General features: G+C 29.7%; 1 protein-coding gene across 1 annotated transcript in view; it reads left to right on the top strand.

Annotated features, from left to right (window-relative positions):
* The first annotated feature begins 15,238 nt into the window (after nucleotides 1–15,238).
* Nucleotides 15,239–25,179, top strand: part of LOC122630672 — a 51,861-nt gene continuing 41,920 nt past the window's right edge. The window contains exon 1 of the mRNA XM_043815440.1: nucleotides 15,239–15,271. The gene's annotated coding sequence lies outside the window, so the exon portion shown is untranslated. The remainder of the gene's footprint in view (nucleotides 15,272–25,179) is intronic.

The following is a 25,179-nucleotide window of genomic DNA, read 5'->3' as shown; positions in this document are numbered from 1 at the left end:
TTCACCGTGATTTTAATTTACTACTTTTATAATATTTTCCATTCGTATCGTATATTCGATGCGTATCCTGATTTCATTATTTTTTTATGAAACATATTCGACGTAATGACGTACATATTTATAACACATGTGAAAACGACAGGAAATATTTCGAGTTTATTTAATTATCTTTTTCGTAGTCATGTATGTTTATATATATGTATATATGCGTGTGCGCGTGTATGTGTGTATATATATGGATTTTTCTTTTTGATTATTTGACCGTTAAATAAGGTTTGAAATTTAAAATGATAAAATAAACTTCTCGAATATCAAATTAATTCTCGAAAATATCATATTTATATAACGAATATTAATATTCCTTATAAATCAATTACGCGTGTTATAATTTTTAAAGGTAATATTCATTAATTTCTAGCGAACACATTACCGACAATTTTAACTTTATCACATTACCGACAATTTTACCTTCAACAGAGTTCTATTTTACCGACGGTCGCAAACTCTTTCCATTTACAAACTCTTTCGTATAAAACAGTTTCATCAAAGTTGCAAGTTTGTCATCTGCTGGTAACTTTTAACTATGTAATCTTTGTATGTTATATGTTATTCTTTGTAGGAAATGAATAATTGAAAATCCTGTAGAATCTTTAGACATCGAGAAATTGATTACATCTATAAGAAAGAATAACGATCAATAGTAAAATTTTATCTGTCTTGCTTTTTTAAATTCCACGTAACAAGAATGTATGAAATATCTGATAATAAAAAATTCATCAAGGGTTTTGCAATACATATTTTTATCGGAGAATTTTCATATATAATAATCGATGAAAATTTTTTTAATAATGATTATCTCTTAATCGTTAAATCACTTCTCATATAATATGGTCGGATATAATTTTTTAAAAAAAGAAAGAAAAAGAAGAGAATATATATACTTTTTTTTTAGAAAAAGAAAAGATATATATGTATATCTTTCTTTTTCCAAAAAAGTATGTATGATTTTCATGACGTTTTTTGTGGACTAATGAATTTTACGGACTAATTTGCGACCGTGTGAACGTAGATAAAAACGTGTGAATAGAGCGTATTAAGAAAAGCGTGTAACGGTGAATATCGTGTAAAAAATAAAATAGCGTATAAAAAGGTCCCAGTATATATTTCGTTATACATATAATGTCATATATTAGCTCATATGGAACTGTAACAGGCATATACGATTCCGAGTTTCCATTGTTTGCAGATGTCTATATCGGACATGTGTTTGTCTGGGTTCAATAAATACGAAAATGAAATGAATAAAATGCATCCTGCAGATAAATTGACATATAAATCTTTGATAAATAATGAAAATTTTGCATCGATTCAACGGAAAAGAAAATATTTCTATCGAATAGTCATTTAATATTTTCCATGAAAAATTTTAAAAAAGCGAAATGTTACATCGATTATTACTTAGGACATCCTCAAGTTTTATTTGATATTTTTCCTTACCTTTTCAATTTGCTTTATTATGTAAAAAGAATTTTTCTATAAAAATATTTTCTATCGCGCATTTTAAAATCTGTATTCTATTATCTGAGAAAATAAATGAGGAGAATTCTAAAGGTAAATACGGGATAAAATAATAACTAAGTTTTATAATAAAAGTTTTTCTGTTGGTTATTTCTATAAAATTCATGTCATTTTATTCATATTTGCATTAATAAAATGCGAGCGCGAATAAACGTCATTCGACGAATAACATTCACCAATATTTTTATTATATTTATCGTGTAAATACGGAAAAAATTTATGTTAAAAATTTATATTGAAAATGTGTATTATTTGCGATCGATTGTAGACACATAATTAAGGAAAAAAGAGAATTGAATCAGGTGCATCAATATTTCCAACAAAAATTGATAACGTATGTAGATAGGTTTATATATATATGTATGTGTGCGCACGCATCTATCAATATATGTACATATGTAGGTGTTCTGTGTTCCTATAAGTATAAGGGAGATTGTAAAGGTTGTGTATAGTTCTTTCGCATTCTAGAATATTACTCGGTATCCTTCAGATACTGTCGTTTCGTTCGTCTTCTCTGAAGCATCGATAACAAACGCCATTCAATTTTCCATCAAGGTTCTTAACTAATTAACAGTCTTATAAAGAGGGAGAGAGAGAGAGAGAGAGAGAGAGAGAGAGAGAGAGAGGAGGAGGTGTTATCTAAAAAACAAAATCTACAATAATAAATTTACAAGTAAATTTTGTTTGATCAAAATATTCATTTTATAAGTAATCATAATAATGTACATATTATGTTTCATCATAATTCATAATAATGTACTAAGATTAAAAAAAAAAAAATCGATCGCGTGGTACGTTTTATGTAGAAAAAATTCTCGATGCTTCGTTTTTCTTTTAACTACTAAAATAATCACTGATTAAAGTTTAAAGAAAAAACGAAGAAGATCCCGTAAGTTGTATTCGCGTTAGTTAGATGCCTGCCCTTTATACTATGCATTAAACTATTTCAAAGCAAGTGTTAGCAAATTTAGCTCGGGGTAATCCTGCGAATGGAGGGTTGAAATTGTGTGGGGAAGTGTACGACCGATAAAAATCACATTCTCCCATGGTTTCGCACCATATACTTTTATCGTTTCGTCGTACCATTCTTTTTTCTTGTTCCTTTCTTTTTTTCTACTCCTGTCTAGTAGGAAAAAGAAGTTTCACATATTACTTACATACTACGTATGTATCTTCGAACAATAAGAAAACGAAATAAATGAAATATCGAATAAAAACATGAAATAAAATATTAAATCATTTTATAATTACAATATGCGTACAGGCACACATTCACCGTTCGTTCAAAAAGGAGACTGGATTAATAAAAAATAGAAAAACGTTAAGATCGTGGTTTTAATGCTTCAGATATTCTACATAAACTTTTTCCACATAAATACAACGCATAGAATGTTCGTAACAACCATGAGAAATTATTCATATGCAACCATAGAAAAGTTCTTTTTTGGGATATTGTTTTCCCAAAGAAATGTTGACGCGTGTCACAGTGGCTTGAATATCGATTATGTCGTTTATCTTTCATGTGAATTTTTATTTTGGGGAATAAAAAACATTCACTCGGCATCAAATCGAGTGGATATGGATGGTAATCGAGAACTGGTATTGCAGCCGTGTGAACGGGCGCATGTTGTGTAGCAGGAAGAAATCCATGACACGGGAGCAAAATAACAATCCAAAAAAGGATTTTTCTGATAGTTTTTCATGGTTGTACGAGCATTCTGCGTATTCTATTCAAGTGAGAGAAGTTTATGTAAAACACCTCAACCATTGAAACGGCCATCTCAACATTTCTCTATTTTTTTATTAATCCAATCTCGGAACTATTTGGACAGATGATGTATATAATTTACATATATATTTAATTTTGTAACCAATGCATATCGATTTTACGAGCTATGATAGTGGATCATTTGAAATTATCGTGCCGAAATTACCGTTCAACGAGTCGTTGACAAATCGCAAAGAAAACGAGATAAGAAGGCTCCTTAACTTCCAGCTGATTTCGATTGTTTGTCGATAGTTTAATAGTTTGTCGGAGATACTTTCGCTTGTCAACAATGTGTTCGAAACTTTTCCGAAAGAAATCCGTTATATTCGATCAAACTTTCATACTTTGACAACTATTTCTCTATAATCAATATTATCTATGTTGCGTATGTGTGTGTGTATATATATATGTATATATTATATGTATGGTTATATAGTTTTATATATATATATATATATATGCATAGATACGTTTATATATAGATAATATATATACGCATACGTACTTACATAATCATAAATTGGATAAAATGATAATGAAATACTGTTGAACTAATTGCTTGCGTTTGATTCCCTACTTATTCGATAACCACGTATTCTGTGGCTTTGAACAATCATTTAAACGTTATCTTCATTACATCACGTAAATTAAATTTACCGGTAGTGAAATTAACGTAAATTTTAGTTAGCCCTCCTACAATCATTAAAACAATTTCATTTTCATTAATACGAAATACGCATTACTTACTTATTAATGATATATCGACCTTTATATCATTTTCTAAAATTATTTTATAATTTTAATAATTCAAATATAATTTATAATAATTATATTTGATATTTTAACCGTTTTTTCCTTTTTAACGCAATTTTTAATTTTTCTTAATTTTCCTTTATCATAATTATATTTGATATTTTTTTCTTTTCTTCCTGTTTTAACATACTAAAGATAAAACGTATCCATTTCATTATTTTTTGGTGTCCCTTCTTTTTTTTTTTATCGAAAATTACTAACAAAGGATGTACAAGATAAGAGTGGAATTGACTAAAAAGGCAAAGAAAGAACCAACAAGAGAAAAAGAAAAGAAAAGAGCGTTAAAAGAACGCGACGATGCATATTTCTGTGTGCAAGTAAGTTCGTCATGCAAAAAATGAGATACCAGATGTTGAAGTGTAGAAAGGCAAGAGAAATGGAAAGATATTAAAAGTCTTGTGCGAGTGAAGTGTGAACGTCGCCTTGGAAAGAGTAATATGACATTAATTGCGCGTAACTGCTAGCCACTAGAGAAATTTCTTATATTTTCATATAATTTCAAAAAAATAGAGAGAGAGGAAGAGAGAAAGAGAGAAAAAGAGAGAGAAAGAGAAAGAGAAAGAGAGAGATACGACATAATTAGTCAAACGTCATCGATAATGATTTGTATTTGCAATATTATAGATTTATTTATTTAACAAACTTATATAATTAATCTTTTCTCTTTTATTTTCTATAATAATTGATAGAAACGTTTTATATAACGCCTAAAGATAGGCAACCTTCCTATCACTTGGTCGATAGTTACAATTACGAGCGTCATTTATCGACGGAACGTATTTTTTAAGCCTCCGTAATACGGCTATGCCGTGTTACACACGTGTACGAGTATGTTGCCTGTCTAAAGGGTTTCGGAAAAAGTATAATTATTGATGAAGTGTATCGAATGTTGCATAGTTCCAGGCATTAATATTTCTATAATTAATCATTACAGATAACAAAGGTATGCTTTAGACGTATTAATCGATACGGAACGTATTTTTTTATTGGAAACTGTAATAGTAACCATTTCTCTTTTCTTTCATCCCTTTAACGTTTGGAATGTCATCGATTAACAAGAAGTATAAAGTAATTAGCGGAGAAATAACGAAGAAGCAGAAACAAAGCCATGCACATTTATTTAATTTTCATGGTTCGGACGTATTTCCTTTGATAAGGATATAGAAAAAAGTGGTGCACAGTGAATATACAGAAGCGCCTTTTATAATTTACATCGTTTGCATTTGACACCTAAGGAAATATGTTTCTTTTGAACATTGATTCAATATCCTGTAAAAGTATAATCGTTCTACTTTTTTTTTCTTCTTTCTTAATCTTTAGCGAAACGATCAATCCTTATAAGAATTCTTTCTCTTTATATTTTTTTCCTTTTATTTTAAGAAAAACCAAAAAATATATCTCGATATTTATCATGAACTCACGTATAACTCACGTATAACCTTCGTCGATGACATTTTCAATTTTTCTTTCTCTCTTTTATCTTCTTTCTCTCTCTTTTTTTTTGGTTTTAGCTTCTAAAGAAATAAAAAAGGTAATGTTTCGATTAGAGAAGAAAATTGTAAAGTCTAACGTGAAAAATGAATCGAGTTGGTACATAGCCTTGAACGTCTCTTGTAAGAAATGCGACGTAGTTCGATGTTTCGACTTTATGACTCGTAAATGGTTCATATTTATTTTTCACAGAGGAATAGAAAAAGAAGAAATAGAGAGAGAGAGAGAGAAAGAGAAAGAGAGAGAGAGAGAGAGAAGAGAGAAGGAAAAAAAAGTTTTAAAAGCAGTATTCACCGCAAAATTTTTGTATCCTCCCGTTTTTCCTATCCTATATTTACAACGTTACAACATCTGAAATCGATATGCTGTTATATTATAGAAGAGTAATATTCGAAAAAATAAAAAAAAGAATAAAAAAGAGAGAGAAAGAGAGAGAGAAATGGAGAAAGAAAAATGAAGGATAAAATGGTAGCAATGGTTAGTTTATTAAAATTATTCTAATTGGACTATACGTAATAAAGAAGTCAAAAGTATTCTTGGTTGCTGTTTAGCTTGCATAACTATGAAAAATATTATAATTATATTTTGTTGAGTATAATGACGGTTTCCTTTATGTTATTAAAAAATTCTCTCGCTTTTTCTCTCTCTCTTTCTATCTTTCTCTTTCTCTTTCTCTCTCTTTCTTTCTCTCTCTCTCTCTCTCTCTCTCTCTCTCTCTCTCTCTCTCTCTCTCTGTTTATCTATTTTTCTTTTCAATTTTGTTTACGATACTCGTTAGAAAAGGGAAGAGTCGCATTGAACAGAAATCGAACGACGTCGAATAAAAGAACTAGATTTAAGTTGTAAAATAGGAAGCGTATGGAGAGAATGAAAGAATAAAAGAGAGAGGGAGAAAGAGAGAGAGAAGAAAGTAATTCACATCGAGATTTAAATCACCCTTCCAAAGTAAACCATCAAGATGGTGGGATAGAAGACGTTATTTGATCTCGTTTCACAAAGCTTCGTGAAAAGCAACATGGATACGTCCTTCCTATGCTTTGGATATTACGCGAGAAAATGTAAACGATCAATCTATTGATTGATTGTTCGTTCGTTCAATCGATCCATCTATGGATATGTATATATTTACATGTACATATCTATTCCGAGGAAAAAGATTTAAAGAACATATCGGCTTATCGGTCCTTCAAAGCTTTCTGAGGAGAAAAAGGGGATAGAGGAAAGGAATTTTTATGCACACGCACGAAGGAATAACAATTTAACGTACGAAAAAAGAAAATAGAAACGTCTTCGAATATTCTTTATCGGTCGGGCAGCGAACAATATGTCCGCCATTTTGTTGGCCAAGGAGAACGGTGAATGGGAAAAAATGAAACATTACGTAGTGTGATGAAAGTAGGATGGTAGTAGGGATTGAAAGGACAAGAAATTGACGTTATTTCGTTTCTCCCTTCTTTTATAGAGGGTGAAAGAAGTTACGTAAAGATAAACGATGTTTATGTATATTTATGTACATACGTGTATGGTAGGGTGTTTCGTTTTACTTGATCGTTTGCAATTTTATCAGGAAGAGATTGATAAAATTGAAAAAAGAAAAGAAAGAGAGAAAATTCAAAGATTTCAAATTATATATATATATATATACATATGTATATATATATTTATTTATTAGGAATTACGTGTCGTAATTTATTTGGGTTAAAGAAGAAGAAGAAAAATTTATTACGACATTGTAGGATCGAAGTAGAATCGAACGTTATTTCATTCTCGAATTCGTGATTAACAGTGATTCAGAAAAGAAGATAGAGAAACAGAAAAGAAGATAGAGAGAAAGAAAGAGATAAATACAGTATGTAAAGTAATGAACAGAGCAAAGTGTACGGGTCCTGTTAGTCGGAGATAGAAGACCTTTTCTTTTTCAAAATATGCAGCAACAAGTAACACACGAGTAATTTTTTTTCTTTCTCTTTTTTCTGCGTATGTTTACTGTAGATAAAAACAAAGAGTAACTTCATTCCAAAGGAATGAAGCATCATACTCCTGCTTTCTAGAGTTTATCCCTGTTCTTCTACAAAAAAAAATAAAAAAGAAAGAAGGAAAAAGAAAAATATACAACAAAATAAAGTAAAATAAAACGAAACAAGATAGATTATTCGAGATCCTTCTATCGAGAAAAGTCTTAAGGTATTCTATTTTTTATCGTGTCTCTTTCTTTCGTTCTTTCTTTCATCCTTCCTTCGTTTCTTTCTTTCTTTCTATCTTCCTTCTCTATTTGTTTCTTTTTACGAAAGAAAATTTCAGTTTTCTTCCGATCAGGATAAATATCTGGATTAGAAGAAGGCAAGAAAAAGAACCAAAACGAGAAAGATAGAAAAGAAAAGAAAAAAGAAAAAGAAAATTAATTAAATAATATAAGAGAAATCTTGGAAAAAGAGGATACAGGAAAATGAAGAATATGACGTAAACGGATTTGTAATTCGACAGGTAGGATGGGCGAGGATGAAACAAGTTGAATCCGCTTCCAATGTAGAGATAGTTGGAGGGAGATCGAGCTATCCTGTTGCTTCGGATGCCGTGCCGCGTTGGTAGCTAGGAAGAGGATTCGTTGAATAGGCTGTCACGTGAAACATTCCGTTAGGGGTGTACCACGCGCATCGCTGATAGGGTGTAGTGGGGGTTAGCAGGGTACATGACGTGGTGGGGTAGCGCGGTAAGGGAATAGGGAGCTAGAGAGGGAGCAGAATAGAAGAGGTTGAGTTTTTCAGCCCCCACCTCGACCGTATCCTGGAGATATAAAGTGGTCGCATCGCTCCCAGCAGTCATACACTCATAAAATCTCCGAACAGTTCGGAAGTATTCAATTGCATACGCGATTTTGTTCCATAATTCCTCCAACCTGCTGGTCTTCTACTCTGCTTCGAGAGAAAAAGAGATAGATAGAAAAAGGGCAAAGAAGGACGAGATTGATCACTTCTGCTCCGTCTTGTACCGAAGACTTCCAAATTTAAGGTATATATCATTGATATAATATTATATTATAATTGTACAAATTTAATTTTTCTTTTTTATCTTTTTTCTGTTTCTTTTCTTTTTTCCTTTTTGAAAAATCTTGTATCAATATACGATTATATCGCGATCTGCCTATAGCGAAGATGACATTTGATCGAGCTTTGAAATGATTTTAAAATAGAATGAAAATACAATAAGAGAACATTGTAATGAATTTAATTGCATAATTGATAATTTATTTTTGTTTATTACGTTTAACAATATCGTTAATGGGAAAAGTGTTAGAATGAGAAAGAGATTGACAGTTTCAAATGTGATTTTCGATTTTCAACAAAAATTGAAACAAGATATTATACCAAGCTACTTACACTAATTAATACATTTTACATTATTATTACACTAACATATCAATTTAATTTTATATGATATCGTATTTATATATGTATAGATGTTCCTTTCTTTTTCTTTTTTTTTTTAAATTTCATGATCTTATCTTTCTTTTTTATCGTATACGTACAATTATTAATTTATTTAATAAATCTACCGAATTTGATTGGTATTGAAGACGATTTTAAAAACGAAAGAAAGCAAAGAAAGAAAAAAGAAAGATAAAAGGAACATTGAAATAATAAAAAATTGTCAGGTTTAATAACTAATTGGTGATCAGTGTTTAGTCAATGTTGATTCATATGGTTAAGACAGAGAAAGTGGTATAAAAAGAAAAAGAGATAGAAATAGAAAAAGATAGAGAGGAATAAAGAAAGAAAGAGATATAGAAGTAACTTGATAAGGAAATGAACTTTTTACTTGCTCATCTTTTCCACCCTTCGTTCCCTTTTTCATTCGTAACCACCAAGAATTTTGTAAAAAGGTAAATGAAAGATATATACGATATCCTGTTTGCTAGGACTGATTGATAATCCAATTTGGTTGACTGATGAATGTTATTTTATCCAAGAGCCATAAACTCTTTCTAAATTGTATCCGCGTAATAAGACGTGCTGGAAATAGAAATGAATATTTTTTTCTTTTCATTTTTGTTTTCCATTTTTTTCTTTTTCTTTTTCTCTTATCTTTGTCTCTTTTTTTTATTTTTTTTTTTAAAGTCTTTTTCTCATTCAGTATTATGACGTATAAAAATTGCACGACTTTGACCCTCTATTCCTTTCTGCTTGTCCTTTCCTCTTTTCATTTTTTAATTTTTTTTTTGTCTTTGAGCAAAAGCAATTCACTTAGATATCCTTCTACTTCAATTACGTTATTCGATTGATTGAGAAATACGACGACGTTCTTTCTTGAAATTTCTCATTCGTCTTTCAAGTTCATTAGCGCTCGTTTCCCCAATGAGAAATTATTATAAAACGATTAAATGAACGATGATCATTATGCGAAAACTTTTCTACGATCAACCTTCTTCTTCTTCCTTTTTCTTTTTCCCTTTTTAATGAATGAATGAATTAATTGATACTTTAATAAAATTTTAATTTTTAATTTATATTGAATTGCATGAAAAATGTGCCCTTTAAGTAAGCGAATAAAAATAATTAAATATCTTATCAATGAAACTTTTTTGTTTTTATATATATATATATATACGTATGAATGTCTAATTTAATTAATTATAAATAAAAAGATAGAAAAATATTTACGAATGAAAAAAAAGAAAGAAAGAAAAGAAAAGAAAAGAAAAAAGAAAGAATTTGTTTACCAGGGAAATTTTTTGGTGAAATTATTATTCAATTTAAAAGGTCGAAAACGCAAAATGAGAGTGACATTCGTGCACTTAAAATCTATATAGGATTTTTATATATTTATTGTCAAATACACTGAGAAGGGTTTTTATCGTTTATACTATCGCAAATCGATTATGAAAGAACGAGAGTACTAGTCAATGTAGGAATATGATTTTAATGTTTACCAATCGACTCGATATCTCTCTTATAAAGTGGTTACTCTCAGTTTATTAGTGGCAAATATTTGCACAACATTTTATTCCATAAGTGAATCAAATCGAATTTTTTGGAAGTGAAAAACATAATAATAATCAAAAAAAAAAAAAAGGAAAAATTATTAAAAAGAAATAACGTTCGTGATCCTTCTACACGATACCCTTTCAAGCAATTTCCATCTAAACTTGATAAAAAAATTCATTCTTGTTTCATTTTATGTCAAGAAATTTTATTCTTTTACTTATCGTAAAAGAAATATTCTTGCCAGGAAGCGCAACTTAGAAAATTCGCAAGTTGATCCTTTTACGAAAGTTTTTATTCTTTTCTTCTTCCTTTGAGAAAGAAACAGAAAAATTGTTGTATTCTTCAACATAAAAAGCGAAAAATTCGTTTGAAACGAAAGAAAGGAAATTTTGATTCGAAAGGAAATAATGAAAATCGTCAAACATCTGTTACTTTTAGATCTTTCGTCCTTCGGATTTCGCAGTTTGTTCCTATTTTCTTTTTTCTTTTATATTTTCTCTCCTGTATTTTTTCCTTCATTTCTCTTGGAACAGACATACACTCATTAACTCGTAAAGGGCTTGTCCGTCAATCAAACTCACATCGTAATACCTTCTTTGCTCACACTTAAAAAAGCATTATACATATATGTACATACTTTGGTATCGGAGAGATTGAGTCTTGGATCGTTCGTTGATGTTGCATCAACGAAAAAAGAAAAAGTAAAGAAAGAAAAAATGAAACTTCGTATAAGTTTGACGTTTTCCTTGAGTAATACGGAAATGATGGATACGTGGTTGCTCGAACAAATATTTCCTCGGTATCTAAATCTTTTTCGAAGCATATAATATGATGTACATGAATATTCTATGGATTTTTTTTTTAATTTTCTATTCTTCGCTTTTATATTTTATTAAACGATAATAACGAAAAAATATGATAAAATGAAAAGAAAAAGACCATGAAAATTAGTTCAAGGTTCAATCGAATTTTTTCTTTCTTGTTTGCTCGTTTGTTCTTTTTTCTGTTTTCTCGTCATTATTAAAATGATCTTAAATAATTTTCATTAATTTTCTACGTGCATTCTCCATCGTATGTTTTCAATTAAATTTTCCATAATCTTTGTTCGAGAAATAACAAGACGGTACATAGTTTCGCATCATAGTTTCGATGCTTCAACGACTACATAATTTGATAGTTCGGAAAGTTCGATCAAACACGTAATTCTCATCAACGAGGATTATCATTGATCGTTGTACCAACAATAAATAATATCAAACGAACGTTCACGAATAACGACTTTAGAACTATCATTGATAATATTGGAAATTAACGCGAACGAAAAAGAACAACAAAAAGGACGAAGGTATACGAGGAAAGTAAGATGAAGTCTTCGAAAATTATCAACTTTCAAAATCGTTTCGTCGGGTTTTAATATCCTCTTTTATAATTGAAAAAAGTAACAGAAAAATTGGATAGAATTTTAGAAGAATACTTTAATAAAATGGACGATTTCAATTTTCGATTCAATTTTTGAGAACTATCAATATATATTTAAGATAATCAATATAATAGAATAGTCATTGAATCTTATCTCAAATAAATAGAAAAATAAATAAAAGACAAAAATTTATATTGAAAAATATGCTATTAATAAACGATTATTAATCACCAATTAATATTCTGTAATATAATACGCATAATCATTGATCCGTATTATCAATTTATTCAATCGATTTAACTAATCGTTTAATTCAATTAAAGATGATTGCATTTATCCCCTTTGATGCAGAGATATTAGTTTTTAATGAAATACATGTACTATGTTCAGATTTATTCATTTGTATTGAATTATTACCCGTCGGACGCAAGTAGTAAGGGTCAAGCGTTTAGTTAATTAAACCTTAATTAGTTAGTTAAGCATAAGTAATTAATCTATCCAGGTTGAATTTACTTATTTTGAAAAAAAAAAGAAAATAACGAAAGGGAAACGTCGATAGATACGATTGATGGAGTAAACTATTTCAAATGAATCACGAATTTTTTAAATATAAAACGTCAGAAATAAAATGTCGACTTTCTCTCCTTTTCTTTTTTTATTCTCGACAATGTTCGGTGTTAAATAATTTTTTGCGATGTACAACAATTTTCTTTGTCTTTCTCTTTTCTTTTTCTTGTTTTTTTACGATAAATTTTTTCTTTCTTTCCTTTTTTTTTTCTTCTTTCTTCTATTTTATATTGACTTATCAAGTTTACGATAACAATTTTATTCTCGAGATCGAAACGAAAATGGCATGATAAAAAAGAAATCTATTAGACATGACGGCTAAGCGCGATTAGATTGCTAGCTTATTCCATACCGATACGTTTCCTCTTTATATGTTGACGTTTTTCTAATAGAAGGATAGAAAAAAAATAGGGAGAGAAAGGGGAAGAGAGAGAGATAGATAGAGAATTTCTATCCTTTTTGCAAGAAGCTTTAAAAGCTGGTGTAAGCAGCTTTACGGCTTGATTAAGGACATGAAAGGAGAGAGAAAGAGATAGAGACATAGAAGAAGAAAAAAAAAAGAACGGTTCAAACCTTTTAACATGTCGACAGAAATATGGACTCTTTGAAATTCGTTTAATATTGGAAAAAAATTTTTAAATTCGTGCCTTTCCGTCGACATACTGTAGTAAAAAAGAAAAAAAGGGTCTTTTTAAACCCCTGTGCATATATTAAATCTTATGACGTACATGCAAGAGTGCGTTACCTACCATTAGGGGCTAAACAAAATTTCATTTATCGATAAACTGACCTACCTGCGAAAACTTCATTATCGACACGTAATATTGAATGTTATCATTCTTAATATCCGTATATATAAATTATTAAAAAGGAAACAAGAAACGAATATATAATTCTTAAATCGAATAGACGATTTGGCATAAGAAATAAATTGGTTAATCTTAGAAAAAACTAAATTTTCAACAACAACAACAAAATAAAATTTTTCCACGCGAGATACTCGAATTTTTCATTTTTACGGATGGAAATAATTTAGCGGAATTTGAATATGAATTATAACGATCTAGAGTAGATGTATTCGAATTGAAAGGAATGTTTGAAAACTATGTTCATTTAAAATTATGGTTAAACGGTAATCCTGTGAACAAATTAACGTAGTTACTTACCGACGATAACATTACCGACGGCTAAAAAGTGTTTTTCTTCTCATGGTAAAATGCAAAAGAGAAAAAAAATGGCAGAAATTCTATATATATATATATATATACACATATATATATTTCCTCTTATTGATTTGAAACAAATTTCATTATCTATCGCATTATCATTGCTCAATTGTTAGTTTCATTTATTCTTCTTTTATTTTCTACTTATTTATTTCGTTCTTTTTCTGTCTTTCTCTCTTTTTTCTTAATTTGTATGCAGGATGTTATTAATCATTACACGTTGTATTTGTGTATACATATATTATAAATCTATGAATTCGATATTACATTGGAGACTGATAAAAATGCTGAACGCATTTATATTTACAGTATGCATATACGTAGTGGTTGAAACGATACATATATATATATATATATATATATATATATATATATATATATACACATATATACATATGTATATGCATATACAAAAGCTTACGAAAATATTCAAATAGAATTCTGTAAAAATATGAAAATATTATGACATATATATATATATATATATGTATGTATATATTTATGTACCTACGTGTATTTACAAAGAAGGGAACATTTTCGTTTTGTTCGATATCGGTGAGATATACGAAAATGACATCGTTTATGGGAATAAACCCTGTCCCTTTTTCCTTTCCACCCTTTTCGCCCTTTCCCTTTATCTATCTCTTTCTCCCTGTCACATTTTCTCTCTCTCTCTTTCTCTCTTTCTCCCTTTCTCTCTCTCTCTCTCTCTCTCTCTCTTTCGCTTTTTCTTTCTCTATTTCTCTCCTACTTCTATTCTTTTTTATAGCTAGCAGTAGAAAAACGTAACGACGCATTAACGAAGGTCTTTGACAAAAATCACGCTGAGTCGGAAAAAGATCTCGTCTAAGTCGTTTGTGATAACCTTTTAAGCCCTTAACAATGTTCCTATTCTTTATTTTTTCTTCTTTTTCTCTTCATCTCCTCCTTTTTTTACTTTTATGATATTGAAGAGGGCAATGAAAATTAATCAGTTAAAAATCATGTTTTCTGTAGCGTTTAATATGTATATATAATATTTGCCCTTCAATAATTCGAAGTAATCCTCTTAAAAGATTAATTCGAAAGATTTTATTGGTAAATTTCAAAATATTAAAATACGTTGATGTTTTTGTCTTATCATTCATTTATTTTTTTATTTTCATATTTTTCATATTTCATTTCATTTCATTTTATTTTTTCGCTTTTTGATTCTTTTTTTTTTAACGCAATATTCGTCAAAGTTGTTGAATATGTAAAGTAATTTTCACATATATCTACCAATCGATTAACTTGGTAATTATTTTTATTTCTTTCTTTCTTTTTCTACAGAGAAGAAAAGATGTTGCTCCGTACTGTAATCATTTTGACGGTCATCTTGATCATTTCTCTTACCTGGACAACGGCGTACCCGATAGCTCAAAAGACTATTGTAAATGACGATGATGTGAGTATGAACTCTTGATAAATTCTTATTAATTTCTCTTTGTTTTTAACATTCTGATCATATAACATTTTACATCTATTGATCATTTTAATGGACATTTTCAAACCTGAAAAAAAATATGACTTATCTCTACGATATGTGAATAATCTTTAAAATAATATTTTTCGCAAGTAAGCGAAAATATTAAAAATCATAATCAAAGGTTAAATAAAAGATATATTCTTTTTATGAAAATATTTTTTATTTATTTTTTTTATACATCAACATATTCATCCACATATCCACCCACATATCCACCCACGTACACATATACATAATTGAAAGAATTGTTAATTCAACAATTAAATAACATATAATCGGATTAAAATAAAAATGAGTTTCTATCAGAAGTGTTTTACGTATTGCCTTGAAAGGAAAATAAGTACATTTGGAAAAAGAAAATCGGAACGAAAACAGGAATAGAAAGGGAAAAAGATTGTTTAAATGATCGAACGAACGAATGGAGACGCAACCCACGTACCGTTTATTATTTCAATAAAGGTGAGGGAGAGAGGAAGGGAGAGAAGAAGGGAGAGAGGAAGGGAGAGAGGAAGGGAGAGAGGAAGGGAGAGAGAGAGATAATCGATTGGAGCATATTTTGACGATAAAGGTAAAACGGAATCGCTTTTGTTACAAAACAGTTGCGAAACTCTAATGAAAGGTCTTTACAGAAAACGAATACATATGTACATACATACGTACGTGAATTATATAACGAGTTAACCTTTAGAATCTGTTACCTTTATCGATTACATTGTTTATTGATATCTGGAAAAAGAAAAGAAAAAAAATCGAGCTACTTTATGAGCACTCTATTCTTCGTTATTTATAATTAAGGACATATGTTCCATGATATTTCGAATTTTCCACCATAATAGACATCGTGTATTGTATCTCTGTTTCTATGGATCTATATCTGTCTCGCTCTCTCTCTCTCTCTCTTTCTTTTTCTGTTTTACCCTTCGTCTGTCTTTATAAAAGGATACATTTATTCATTTATAGCTTATTGAGTGTTCTTAGCGGAATAACGAGGTCGATCGATTTTATCTCACGCATTGTTACAATTCGGTTGGAGAATTAACAATAAATTTGATAATTAATTGGTGATTTTATTAACGGATGTTACCTCAACATAATTATTATATATATACGTATATGCATAATAGATACACATAATATATATTCTGTACCTCATTCGCTATAAAGATTGATTGTAATAATTTTGCATTATCTTTCGTTTCGTTTCGTTCGTTCGTTCGTTCGTTCGTTCGTTCGTTCGTTCGTTCGTTAGTTCGTTCGTTCGTTCGTTCGTTGGTTGGTTCGTTCGTTCGTTCGTTTATTAATAACGTCATTGTATTTATTTCTCTTTGTGTCTCTCAAAATTAATTTAAAATACGTGCACTCTGTATACGGGTGAGAAACAAAGAGGGAGAGGTAGAGAGAGAAAGAGAGAGAGAAAGAGAAAATAAATTTAAAACGACTTCGTCATCTTTTATTAACTATATCTCCTTAATATAATACTTTGAGTGGGTTCTTAGAATTCCCGTGATGTTACATATGAAAGAGTTCGAAAGAATAAAGCTTTTTGATTAGATATCTGTCGGAAGATAAGAGAAAAAAATAGACAGAAAAGAAAAAGGAAAAAAATATAAAGGATATAGAAACCTGTTGCGTGGATTTTGCAGAAAGCGAGTGAGTGAGAGAGAGAGAGAGAGAGAGAGAGAGAGAAAGAGAAAGAGAAAGAAAGAAAGAGAATTCACGATCATACATGATATACATGATCATACATGATAACATGATCATGATCATGAATCACGTTTTCGTGCACGCTTTCGTACGCACTTCCGTGCATGCTTCTGTGCACATTTTCGTGCACGCTTTCGTGCACCTTTCTATGCACGCTTTCGTACACGATATTTGTTAACTGTGTAAATAATAAAAACAAGATATCATATATTTGATATTATATGACGTTTGAATTATCGACATTTCGAAACCAATAAAAGATTATCATTTTATTGGGATAAACGTCCTGGATTAACGCTAATTTATTAAACTGAGAATCAAATCGATTCGATCCTGTCACGACTAACGTTAGATAGATAATTCGATGAGGTCACAGGAAATCATCCAGATATCACGCGCTTGTAACGAGTCGTGATCCACGGAAGCGTAATTCAACATTTGTGGTTGAATTCACAGCTCGTGGGAAAATGGGATGACGTTGTATTATAAGAATTTATTTCTATATTTCCCCCTTTTTAATGGATGTTATTAAAAGATAAAAGGATAAAGTAGGAAAAGAGAGTGAGAGAGAGAGTACAGGAGTTAAAACGGTAGGGGTGTTGGTATTTTTTTGGAACGAGGTGGACGAAGCCATAAAAATTACAATTGATTATCTCCGTTTTCGTTTTTCCGATGTATGAATTAAACGGAAAAAGTATTAAAAGTTTTATATGGAAAGCACTTAGTACCTTTTAATCGGATAATGTTTTGTAAAATTACAATCGAGAATTTATTTCAAAATAATGTACAATATGTACGTATTAATATTCCACACGTACGAATGAATCGATCGAACGTTCAAGCTGACGCAAGCCCTCTGCTAATAACTCGTAATACTACGCGCTATTCAGAAATATGACTTTTCCGTATTAAAAGCGACCGAATTCAGGTAGCACGTGATATAATTTCCTGTCCGATGGAACGGACTCTTTAATTAGTTACGTCGTTGATATTTTAACTTCCACGTTAATCGAGTTCAAACTTTACGCGTAAAACTCATAGAAATTTTCATAGGAACTTCACTCTACGTCTCTTATAATCGCGTTCCTTTCGATCGAAACCACAAAACGATTATCTATGTCTATCAAATTTGTGTCGAGTATTTCCCATCTATGCTTATCTCTCTTTCCATTTCTCTCTCTTCGCTTTCGAAGTACTGTCATTTGGGAAATACGAAAAGTGGTTTACTACGTTTGCTATCGTGTTTATACAGCGTCGAGATTGTTATCGTTCTCATCGCACGAAATTATTGCTCTCTCTCTCTCTTTCTCTCTTTCCTTCTATCAATTATTACTCAATTATTTAAGCCCTAGGATAAATTTGTGAAAACAGTTAATCGATAGGGGATATATCCACCGAATATTTTACTTCGTAGGAATATTTTACGTAGAGAAATACGTAAAAGGAAAGAATAAAAGATGAAAGCTAAATTGAGATTTTATTATTACAATTTCTTTTTATTATTTTACTCTGTATCAGGACGTTCTATAGCGATACAGATAACTTCAAGGTGAATCTATTGAAAATCGTAGATTGTATAATTTTTTCAAAAGATCTTGCCGGATTACTTTTAACGTTTAATAGACGGGTAGAAGAAGATACGAGATGTTCATTTCTAGACACGTATATACTTACTTACTTACTTACTTACTTACCTATCTAGGCTGCCATACAATCACGAAAAGGCATTATCTTCAAGTTTGTAGAATACTATTTTTATTCGTTTTATCGATAGAAATTGCTTTTTCTCATGACGGAGTAGAAGCGTGAGAATAGAAAACGTGGAAGCAATATTTTATTTTATCGAATAACGTTTTATAGAATTCTTTGTTTTTACTGCTCCTTTTTCTTCTTCCTTTTCTTTTTTTTTCTTTCTATCGCGTGATATTATAAATCTCTTCAAGCCAAATGCCATTGGTAAGAACATATCCGAGTGTTAGAAAAATTGCAAATTAAATCATTTTTTAAAAAATGTTATTACGATTGCCTGCCAGCAAGATTTAACGTGTAAATGAAAGAAGATATTAAGAAAAATAAATAAATAAATAAATAAATAAAGAAAGAAAGAGAGAAAGAACGAAGGAAAAAAGATTACATCGAGAATGTCTTGCGGCATTTTTTACGTAACATTTTCCGTACGGGATGAAATCGAAGTAGAATGTTAAAGATTGAATTCCATTTCATTAAACAAAACGTTCGTTACATAAAAAGATTAATATTTAATTTTCCCTCGGATCAATTCCAAGGGAATATTATTGTTATTATTTTCTAGAATAAACTTCAAGATGGAATATTACTTCCATTTTTTAATCAAAGTATACAAATATAATAACTTACGTGTTTCTGTGGACTGCTTCTATTTGTGTATTTGTATGCGTAGGAGTATCAAGAGAGTAAACAATTCGTATTCAATTGTGTTTGATAATGTTTGTTCATGTCAATTTTATATCATATATGAAGATCTCGTATCAGAGCTCCCTACAAGTTAATTTGATTTCTTTGGTTTTCTTGATTTATTTGATAGTTAAGAATGTTTAAATTAGATTTTTTTCTTTATTTCTTTTTTCGTTTCCTTTTTTCTTTTTTTGATCGGACTAATAATCTTATGAATTAAACGTTCATATCATATTCGAAGGTTAGAGGGAAGTTCCAAGGAGAAAGTAAAAAATAAAAAAAAAAGAGAAAAAGATGAAAAGAACAGTAGATCCAGGAAACAAGAGAAATGGTGGTGTGACGTTTATAAGCTCGTTGAAATTAACGTTTACGTGGAAATCGGACGGACGTTTGTTAAAATCTGATTACTTACGACGACGGGATTATCGGTTATCGGATCAACCACGAATTCCTCCGACTTCCGACTTTTCCATTTTTATTTCTTTTCTTTCCAAATCTTCTTCTTCTTTTTTTTTCTTCTTTATCTTATCGGGCTTTAAGATTCCTCTCGAACGATTAGAAAATTTCACAAGTTTGGAAATGCAAAAAGAGAGAGGAATCAAATCAAATCTTTTCTTCTTCAATTCTTTTTTACGAATATATACGTGGACATATTCGTAACTACAATTTTTTATATAATAATATTTTTACGATTATATGAACTACGCATATTTTATTTAATATAAATTTTTTTAAGTATAGCTATAAGGTAGGTACATATATTAATCAATATAAATTTTTTCTACTGCATCTATATAAGACACCCTATATAAATTTTCACGAGTATATAAGATACCTATGCACATATGCAAATATGTATATTACTTTGGAAATTTTTTTTCAAATATATATATATATATCTTTTCTCGTTTATCTTTATATCCGCGTATAATATTTTACGAAAAATATTATATAATTTGTTTATACATATATCTCTTTCTTTCTTCCTTTTTTTTTTCATTTTTTTATTTTCAAATACTGCAAGCTAGGAAAAGTTAGAAAATGTCTGACTATATAATCTGAAATAAAATCTGCGAAACTTTTATAAAATACTGAGTCGGCGTTCGTTTTGCTGATCTCGCTTAGGAAAAATTTTCGGTTAAATGTTTCCCAACGGAATATATATATATATATATATATATATATATATATATATATATAAAGAAAAGTTTTGCCGGTTATTCGGTGAAATGTCAAGAACACACGAAGTTAGAATTTTGTTCAGCAGACAAAATGTTAAACTGAAGGTCACGATAAAAGACGAATAAAAAAAAATAGAGAAAAAGAAGGAAAGAGAGAGAGAAAGAGAGTGAGTGGGCGAGTGAGTGATTGAGAGAATGAAAGCAAGAGAGAGAAAAAGGAAAATGTTGAAAATAACAAAATATAACGAACAATTGACGTCTAACAATTAATTTCGAAAGGTTGTACCGTGGAAAAATCGTCAGAGAATTTTTCAGCTATTTTTACCTGTCGATATATTATATGAATTCATGCAAGAGAAGAAAAACGAAAAAGGGAGAGAAAGGGTAAGGGTAAGGGAATGGGAATGGAAACTATAACGGCGTAGAATGAAGTGAAGGGAGAGAAACCCGTCAGAAAAATGTACGAAAAATTGCCTTAGAGACCTTTCGATGGTCCATTGAGATTTGGGATTAGGTAATAATTCTAACGAAGGGAAGGATCGAGAAAAGAGAGAAATACCTCGTAAAAATGAGAGTTTCTCATTTATGTGGTACTATCGTAAAACTAAAACCCCTTACGTCGATCCATTTTGTTATTTTCCAACGAGAAACATGGTCAGAAGTAAAGAAAGGAAAAAAAGAAAAAATATAAATGAACGAAACTCATTTTCTTTCGTTCGTTTTTTTTTCTTTTTTCTTTTTTCTTTCCTTTTTTTCCCTTTTTCTTTTTAGATGAGACTACGATGATTATAATGATCAGAAGCCGAATCCTTGGATATTCTAGATTCCCTTGGGTCCTTCTCTTTCTCTTTTCTCTTTTTCCTTTTTTCGTTTTTTCTTCCTTAGATATTAATAATCCCACATGCCAAATTCCATTATTATGTAATCCAATAACAGAAGTCCATTTGGGAAAGGTTTTTTGTATTTAGATTGGATTTTTTAGATTAGAATTTTTTCTTCCTCTTTTTTTCCTCTCTTTCTTTCTCTCTTGTTTTTTCCCCATTTCTTTTCCCATATTTTTTTTCTTTTTCCCTTGTGTTTTTTTTTCGATGAAACTTCAATGAGTACGATGAAGCGAAGACCAACACTTGGGTTTTTTAGATTCGAAGTTTTACATCAAAATTTTTTTTCTTTTCTTTTTATTCTTCTTCCATTTTTTCCCTTCGATCAGACTTAATAATAATCCCGTCGTTATTATGGAATCCGATAATAAAAGTTCGTTTCGGAAAGACCTTTCGTATTGAGATTGGATTTTTTAGATTAGAATTTTTTCTTCCTCTTTTTTCTTCCATTCTTTTTCCTTCTTTTTTTTTAGATCGATCTAATAATCCTGTAGTTATTACGCGGACCGATGAATTTCTCTAGAGAAAGTTTTTTCACATACGTGTACATTCACGCACGTGTTCGATTACTTGATATCCGCTAATAATTTATTTATAATTAATGGAATAAATAGAAATTGCTTGATTACCTTATCTCCTTTTCCTTCTTTTTTTCTCTTTTTCTTTTTTTTTACTATTCAGTTATTAACTTCTCTATTACAATATTATTTTTAAAGATTTTTCTTTCTTTTCCTTTTTTTAAAGAGTACAAGTATAACACCATTTATATGCTTCTCGAAAACAGAAATGGAAATGCTAAACTTCTCGTGAACTTTCTTGTCACGGTTGACATGTTTCTGATAACGTTTCAACTTAACTAAGAAGAATATCATAATATTATTAGTATGCGTATATATCTATATATATATATATAGATACGGTTATGTATATATTAAAGGAGGATACATCAATTTTGTATGTATACTTATGTATATAAGTATATGCATGTGTCAAGGAGACGAATTTTCATGAAAAGCAAACTAGAAGTTGTAACAGCTTGGATGCGCGAATCGTTTATGTTCAAGCAAATATACTTCAACCTTATTCTCGTTATCGCAACGTAACTGCACTCAAACTTTCCTTGGAAAACAAAATGAGCTTTAGAATTCTAAGGAAAGGTCGAAGAGCAAGGATGAAATACTTGAAAGGTTGATGTTGAAGGATTTAGACTGACGACGGAAATGTCGTGCTCTCGTCTTTTCATGAAGTAATCTGAGAAATGGTAATTAACTTCCTAGGAAAATAAAATAATGAGCCATGGAAGAAATATTACATTGAGAAAAGAAGAAAAAAGAGAAATTAGAAGAAAGGAAATATTTAAAATTTAAAAGAAAAGAAAGTCTTTTTTTTTAAATTTCGCAAGTAACAATTAATTATTGCGCGTGTATGAATCGAATACGAGAATATTTCGTGAGTTTAATTAAAGTCGACAACTAAGAAACTTGAGAAGACAATATTGCATGGGAGAATTATTACATTGAAAGAAAGAAATGTAATAAATTAAAATGAAATTTTAATAAAATAAAATAAAATTTTAATAAAGGAAAATTTATTAAAATTTAGAGAATTACGTCTTTTTGAATTGTTTCTTTTATTTCTTGAACCATATATAGATATGGTTGGATGTATAAATTGGAATTGGATGTATGGGGGCGATTTAATCTATAAATTGAACGTGGACTTTCGTATCTCTCTACATATTTTGGATATATGTATCCATCCATATACATATGCTCGTGCCATATGTACAAATTACGTACGTTCAATTATATATTCGAATGTGGTTACAGTAATAATAACATAAAAATAAGATAAAGTTCTACAACAGTGATAGTGCTAGTGCCAGTGTTACGGTAATGCATCTGAGTATGTAAGTGTGTTTATAATGTATAACTAACAACTACTGATAATTATTAATATTAATTAACGTAAGATTTTAATGGTATCTTGCGTTAATTAAATTCGTATTCCAAAGTAAAGTTACCTGTTTGGCGACTAAATTATTTTAAGAATTAACACTGTCCCAGTTTTCTGGGAGTAATTTCTCGATTACACTTAGAAATCTGTAGGCACACATACGAATTATTTACTCATCGATTGAACACTACAGATATGAGATAATCAATATCGAAAAAGATTTAAAAGGTTTTCTCGATCAGAGGAAGAGAGATTGAATGCGTTTTCTATTTTTCTACGTTCTGAGATAGAACTGTAGAGAATTTGTTGAAAGTTAAATTTTCCGTTTCAATAATTTACGAGACAGATAGATAGATAAATAAATGGATAAGTAGATAGATTGAGAGACACAACGAGAAATAATACCAGCGATTTTTATTGAATTACGACATTTTTTACAGAAATCTGATGAAAATATTTTATCTCCGTAGGTTATTAATTAAAAAGTAAATAACATTTTTCCATGTTAAAATATTAAAAGAAGACAAATACTATAATATAATAACATATAATAATACGATATCTTCCTATTTATTTTACACATTAAATTGAAATCATTCTTCTTTTATTATTACACAATTTCGAAATTAAAGGTACAATATTTCGTTTAATCGATATAAAATTAATGTTTATCTTTCTCGAATAAAATACATACACACTCACACATACACATACAGAATACAAAATATTATATAAATTAAAAAGACAAAGTAAATATATATTTATATTTTTTCGATAAAAGTATAAAAGTTATTACTTTCTTATTTTCAAATAAAATAGAAGAAGAAAGGAAGAAAAAAAAGAAATATAAATATATACTTTCATTTCTATTATTACAGTTGGTGGATGTTGACGGTACCATCGACGCAGCCCTAATAAATTATCTCTTTACGAAGCAGATTGTAAAACGACTTAGAAACCAGCTCGAGATTGGAGATCTGCAGCGTAAACGAAGCTATTGGAAGCAATGCGCCTTCAACGCAGTTTCCTGCTTCGGAAAATAAGTTGTTTTACTAGGCTGCTTGCACAAAAAGAAAATAAAGAAAAAATGAAAAAAATGCAAGCAAAAAGTAAAACAAAAGAAAGTAGTCAAAAGAGAAATCTCTATATTAGACTATACCTATATATTTCGTTTAACCTACTCGTATCTCGAATATAAAATGTAGTAATCCCAACGAGGACGAGAATATACACCCACAAATAGTAGCAAAAATATACGTACATATATATACAAGTACAAAAATATATACACGAAAATTAATAATCAATCATTTCATTATATGTTGCAATAGTGTGCGATCGGACTCAAAAACATCAGCAATACAATTATTTTATTTGCCGAATTATTATATTTCTGTGTCAGAATTGATTTTCAATCATTATTAGTAATTACCGAAATTTTAGGAAATGTCTAACACACATAATTTACAGATCGACATAGGCACAATTTTAATTTATATAAAAATATAGATATATACATTCTTTTTTTCTACCGGATTATTATTAATACAATACGAAATACTTTATTCGAAAAATAACTGCAACCAATAGTTCGGTTGGTGGATGTAAGGCGATCGTTCTTACACCCACTATGCAATTATATAATTTGCCGGCTTATGTCTAATTTTCAATT

The sequence above is a fragment of the Vespula pensylvanica genome, chromosome 7 (genome assembly GCF_014466175.1).
Source record: "Vespula pensylvanica isolate Volc-1 chromosome 7, ASM1446617v1, whole genome shotgun sequence".
NCBI lineage: Eukaryota > Metazoa > Arthropoda > Insecta > Hymenoptera > Vespidae > Vespula > Vespula pensylvanica.
The sequence above is the reverse complement of the archived record's forward strand: the minus strand, read 5'-3'. Positions and strand labels throughout refer to the sequence as shown.